Raw genomic sequence first — 6,786 nt, 5'->3', positions numbered from 1 at the left:
CACGCCAAGTCCGAACCGTGTCTGCAACGTACACCACAGCTCACGGCAAAGCTGGATTGTTAACCCACTGAGCAGGGCCAAGGATGGAACCTGCAACCTCATGGTTCCTAGTCGGATTCGCTAACCACTGCACCATGATGGGAACTCCCAGTGTCGTTTTTAATAAATGTAAATCTGGCTATCCTATTCCCTTGCTCAAAATCTCCCAGTGGCTTCACATTCAAATTTGAAGATGGCCTCAGAGGCTCTGTGCAGTTTTGTTCCTGCCTACCTTTGAAATCTCCTTGTCTAAAACTTTCTCCTCACTCATTTTACAGTAGCCAGAATGGCTTTTTAGTATTCCTCAAACAGACCAATTTTGTTCCCACTTCAGGATCTTTATACTTAATATTCCCCTGCCTGGATGCTCTTCTCTCAGATTTTCATCCTTTGCTCCTTTGCAACATTCAGGTATCTTCTCATGTCAGTTCTGGCTCATGTCCTGACCATCTATTTCCTCCATCCTCTTCTCTGTCCTCTTATGGTACTCATTCTTTACAGTAATTATCAGTAGCTGAAATTCAATGATAACATAGTTAAATACATACATTTTGCATCTTTCTTACTAGAACGTGAATTTCAGAGGTCAGGGAATTTTTACTGTTCATCTCATTACCGTCAGCTCCTAAAACAATGCCTAGTGCAGGGTTGGTCCTGCATAAATGTTTATTGAATGAATGCATACATAAGGTTATAAATCTTTACTATAGAGAAGTCATTTTCTGCAAACATAAGCCATTATGATTTTACTTCCCATTCCCCAGCAGTTATCCTGTTAACTAACTGAGCAATTCACCATTAATAGAGAGTCAATCAAGAAAGCCAGTCTCCAATTCAAGCTATTAGAGTACATTGAATTATCCAATGCATTAGAATGCCTGGAACCTGAATGTCAAAGCCATTTGGCTGCAAGTTATTTACTGCTTTTGGACCATAGAGATGGTTGTATTCAAATGAACTCGTAATCGCAGAAGAGCTCTTAGATGGCCTATCATCAATTATATTATTACTTTACACTCTGCAGGCGATATCTAATTAGTCTCCACAGCATTCTTGGTTGGGAGCAGAGACAGCTGGAAAGGCTCAGAGAGACACCTCTTCATGGGTGGCTTAAGGCATGAATGAGACTATATATTAAAAACAGGATTTCTTCTCTCTTTTAGACCTGCAGGGTCCAGCTTATGTTCACTGGCCAAATAGAGTGGATCTTCAACTATTTGTATCTCTTAATTTAATAAACTGAACTTTATCTATAAGATGATATTATGTATTAAAAGCTTTTCTAAATGAATATTAAATGATGCACTCTTAAAGAGTGGGGATTTCTCCAAGGAATGGAAGGATTTTAGAGGCAGCATAACATAGTGTATCATGGGAATCAACAAGAACTGTGTTAAAGTCCAGGGTCTGCATGTTCCTAGTTATACATTTTTAGGCACCTAAGGTGAACATGTTTGAGACTCAACCTTATATATAAAATTAAGATGACAGTGGCACCTCCTGTAGAGTGTTGTGATGACTAGAATGAGACAATGCATGAAAGCTCTTAGAACAATGGCTGGCCCATTAAGAGTGTCTTACTTCTGCTATTGTCTCTTTGAGCATCAATCAACAAGTATTTATGGACTGACAAGCTACATTAACATAATGCAATTAAGACTGTGAAGGATGAGGGAGTTCCCCTGGTGGCTCAGCAGAAATGTATCTGATTAGCATCCATGAGGAGGAAGGTGGAAGGTTCGATCCCTGGCCTTGCTCAGTGGGAGAAGGATTCGGCTTTGCTGTGAGCTCTGGTGTAGTTCACAGATGCGGCTCCAATCCCATATTGCTGTGGCTGTGGGGTAGGTCAGCAGCTGCAGGTCTGATTCGATTCCTAGCTTAGGAACTTCCATATACCGAGGGTGCAGCCCTAAAAGAAAAAGGCAAAAAAAAAAAAAGACTGTGAAGGATGAGACACTGCCACTGCCATTTATGAGCTTATGAACACGGTGGTGAGACAAAGGATGCCTACCCTAAATAACATATAATGATAAAAACTGCAAATACAGTAAAAGAGATGGTGCCAGATGTAAGGTGCAAGACAGTTTCAGGTTAAGATGATTCAGTTTATTTCACAAAAGAGGATGGAATTAGAGGAGCATTGATAGAAAGTTGAGATTTTGGAAATTAGAAATAGAAGTAAGGAGATTCTTCAGTATGCTGCCAACTTAAAGTTCCTCTAAATTCATTACTGTATGTCTTGTGGTTGTTCCTATTGAATATAGCCCCCCTAGAAATTTCCACTGTGGAAATAAATGTGTTAGCCTCATTTTGGTGCCAAATGTACCTGAGAACAAGAGAATTATACTTACTCAGGGATGGTATTTTACACCAAGACATCTAATACTTTATTTTTTCATATCTGAAGTGTCAAGTGTCCCTTACAGTTAGTTTTATTTACTTATTTTTAATTTTTTTGGGGGGAGCTTTTTAGTGCTATATGGAAATTCTCAGGCTAGGGGTCAAATCAGAGCTATAGCTGCTGGCCTATGCCATGGCCACAGCAATTCCATATCCGAGCCACCTCTCCAAACTACACTAAAGCTCATGGCAACACTGGTCCTTAACCTACTGAGTGAGGCCACATATTGAACCTGCATCCTCATGGATCTTAGGCAGCTTTGCTACTGCTGAACACAACAGGAACTTTCCTTTACAGTTAGTTTTAGTTCCCTGTTTTATAGTAGTTAACTAAATGGTTGCAAAAGATTAAAAATGTTAGAGCCTTAAGTAAGCAAGCTTATCTTTTTTGGGGGAAAAATGATCCTGCTTCTAAACAACACAGAAGTGAAAAGATAAGTGGATACACTGCTTTCCTCCAACATTTCTCCTGTATCCACTTTTTTCTAGTTAAGAACACAAATTACATTGCATTATGCTTATTAAATATTTCAATAAAAAGTGGAACTTTAATACAAAATGCCTGCTCTATACTGAAAATGGGGCTTTTTATAAGGCTTTTAGGGAGTGTGGCCTCACTCCATTATTAATAATGCACTTTGGGAGTTTTCTTTCATCCATTGATCTTGCAGGAGCATTGCTAACATTAACTAATTAATCCTCTTGTCATTTCCATGAACAAGGTAAGGCATTTCTATAAAGGCTCACTCTGCCGTGGTTAAACTTGGGCAAAATCTGCTTGACAGTACTTGATGAATGTGTGGCGCCCAGGTGACAGTAAAAAGATGACTTTTAAAAGAAAAGGGCTGCTTTAACTTTCCTGGCACCAGCCCCTCCAACTCACAGGCAATAAGAGGACTTTCTCTAGATATTCTTATTGGCTGAAATCTAGTCCCATCTGTTTGGAAGGCATGGTGCCCGAGCAGGCACTGGTCAGATCCTTGGCACTGATCATGGGAGATGAGCACTTTCTGGGCAGTCTGTGTACCCCTACCATGTAGCATCTGTTTTACCAGCTGTCTCACCTCTGGGTACATTGGTATGCCAGCCCTGTTGCTGCATGTCTATTTAAAGCACATCAGCTGCTGTGTAAATGGCAAGCCACAAAGTAAATAGTAGTGTGTTGTGTGGTGTGTATGTGGCAAATGTGTGTGTGTGTGTGTGTGTGTGTGTGTATGTGTGTGTTTGGATGGGGGTTGGTGCATAAGATTCACTACATATTTCCATAGCAACATCCCCATCAGCCTTCTCATCATGGTATTTGCTGCAGACTATGGCTAGGGAACATTAAGACACCTGCCTTTAGGCATCAAAAGGGATGGCTCAAAGTAATATTGCTTATAGAATCAAACTGCATATGTCTTCTCTGCTCTAGAAATCTGGATCATAAGGTTAAAAGGATCACAATATCTCCCCTAAATAGAAGCAGTAGAAAGTCATATTGGGGCTCCCCTTGATGGTTCCTTCATGTAATTATTCATTCACAGGTATATATTGAGCATATCTCTAAGGGATCCAAGGTATTCAGCCCTATAGTGGATGAATAAAGAGGTAAAGAGAAATGATACCTGGCCCTTCTCGACCCGAGAAAATAAGATCTAAACATTTAAATGAGTTGAGTATCCTGCCATAAAAAAGAACTAATGCCATTTGCAGCAACATGGATGGAACTAGAGACTCTCATACTGAGTGAAGTAAGTCAGAAAGAGAAAGACAAATACCATATGATATCACTTATATCTGGAATCTAATATATGGCACAAGTGAACATTTCCACAGAAAAGGAAATCATGGACTTGGAGAATAGACTTGTGGTTGCCGAGGGGGAGAGGGAGGGAGTGGATATATTGGGAGCTTGGGGTTAATACATGCAGACTATAGCCCTTAGAATGGAGTAGCAATGAGATCCGGCTGTGTAGCACTGGGAACTATACCTAGTCACTTTTGATGGAGCCTGATAAAGTGAGAAAAAAGAATGTATACACATATGTGTAACTGGGTCACCAGGCTATACAGCAGAAAATTGACAGAACACTGTAAACCAGCTATAATGGGAAAAAAATAAAAATCATTATATATTAAAAAAAATAAATGAATTGAGTATCCATAAAAGGTAGCTTGGGTAGGTGCCCAAGGGAGAATTTTCTCTGGGTTCCAGAGCAAGGGAACAAGGTCTTAATGGCAGAGACCGGTTTCCATTGCACTGGCCATTAAAAAAAATGGTGACTGTATTCTGGACATGAAGGAACACCTCTGAAAATCGCACAAAGGAAAATATAGGTCTGTGTTATATTGTCTGCATGGTAAGCTACTTTAAAAGTATATGTGTTTACATAGTAAAACAGATATTTTCCCATTGTTAAATGTTCATCTACATCCTTGAGTCAGAAAAAACCTGAACTCTCATCAGAAATGTCTACTCGGAGTTCCCGTCGTGGCGCAGTGGTTAACGAATCCGACTAGGAACCATGAGGTTGCAGGTTCGGCCCCTGCCCTTGCTCAGTGGGTTAACGATCCGGCATTGCCGTGAGCTGTGGTGTAGGTTGCAGACGTGACTCAGATCCCACGTTGCTGTGGCTCTGGGGTAGGCCGGTGGCTACAGCTCCGATTGGACCCCTAGCCTGGGAACCTCCATGTGCTGCGGGAGCGGCCCAAGAAATAGCAAAAAAAAGAAAAAAAGAAATGTCTACTCCAAGGAACTCCAAAAGTGTTTAGCAAATGAACTACCTCAAGCAGGAACTGACGCATTCAGATGTGGTTATTTGGAACTTCATATATCCTTGTCAAAATCTACACCAGAGAGTTTCTAAAACTGGTTTACTGGTGTTAGATATCAGACTTTGGTTAGAAAGATTGCATGGGCTCTACCAACCTTCAAGACATTTAGGAAGCCATCACACTTTGCAGTCTGATAACATCAGTGCAACACTTGAGTGCTGGGGCTTTCTTGGCTTCAGAATCTTTTACCTCCACTGGGTTCCATTAGCCTGATAATTGATTTCGCTATCCGAGTTTATTGTGTCCACCTTGGGAAGAGCTTTCCTTGCAAGGTGCGTACACATACTCAAGGGTAGAGTTGGAATTGCCTGAACAATAGTACAAGTCATAATCTTTACCACCTTGCTAATGCAGGCTTGTACACTCAAGATTTTCTCTACATCTTGCTCTCACTGTAATACACAGACATAATGGCCTTCCCATCCCCACCCCAACACTGGAGTATAACCATCATTACCAAAAGAACTCGACATTGGCTCAACAGCAAACTGGCTTATGTGGGTTCACTTGTGTGAAGAACAGTCAGTGGTTGAGTTTTCAACTGAGAGGCAGAGGACCAGTAGATGAGCCATAAAATATAACTCACTACACATCATAGTCTACAGCTATTGATACTCACTCAGGACAGTTAAACAACTATCACTAAATTAGCAGAGTTTGCATCCAATCCCTTCCTAACTCTCCCCTATTCCATCTTGTGTATTTACCCATCATAAATATTTTATACTATTCAGAGAACCAAAGTAACTGCTTTTCTGATGGCAGGTTATCTTTTCAAAGACATGGCTGGTGTCCTGACATTTAGAAGTTGATAGATTTTTGAAACAATAATGGTGCCTTCTTCCTTCTGATTCCTCCTAACAGACAATGTTTTAATAGATTCAGGCTAAAGTCAAGTTCTCTACCAAGGTCTTCCATTTAAATTTTAGTAATTTTTAATTCTTAAGGACTATAAATTCAAATTAACATCACAAATGCTGCCAGATTTATTTATAAGGCTATGTAAACGTTGACTTTGGGCATATCAATTCCAGCTCATCAATACCAGGATTTTTAATTGGATGTTTGTTTTACTATTCTCCTTCCCCATTCCCATGGGGCAGTTTTAAAGCCAAACGATTTGGTACAAAGGCTGAATCTAGGTGAAATGCTTCAATATTCCAACACTTCCAGTAATTCTAACTTCTTAGAGGATTCTGCAATCATGTATTGACAATTTAATCTGTGGATGAGTTAAATAGTAAATGCAGGAGTTCCTGTTGGGGCACAGTGGAAATGAATCCAGCTAGGAACCATGAGGTTGCAGGTTCAATCCCTGGCCTTGTTCAGTGGTTTAAGGATCTGGCATTGCCATGATCTGTGGTGGAGGTCACAGACACGGCTCAGATCTGGCATTGCCATGGATGTGGTGTAGGCTGACAGCTGTAGCTCTGATTAGACCTCTAGCTTGGGAACCTCCATATGCCGCGAGCACGACCCTAAAAAGCAATAAATAAATAAATAAATAAAATAGTAAATGCATGAAAAACT

This window comes from Phacochoerus africanus, chromosome 15, assembly GCF_016906955.1.
Source record: "Phacochoerus africanus isolate WHEZ1 chromosome 15, ROS_Pafr_v1, whole genome shotgun sequence".
NCBI classification, from domain to species: Eukaryota; Metazoa; Chordata; class Mammalia; order Artiodactyla; family Suidae; genus Phacochoerus; species Phacochoerus africanus.
Note: the sequence above shows the minus strand (reverse complement) of the source record.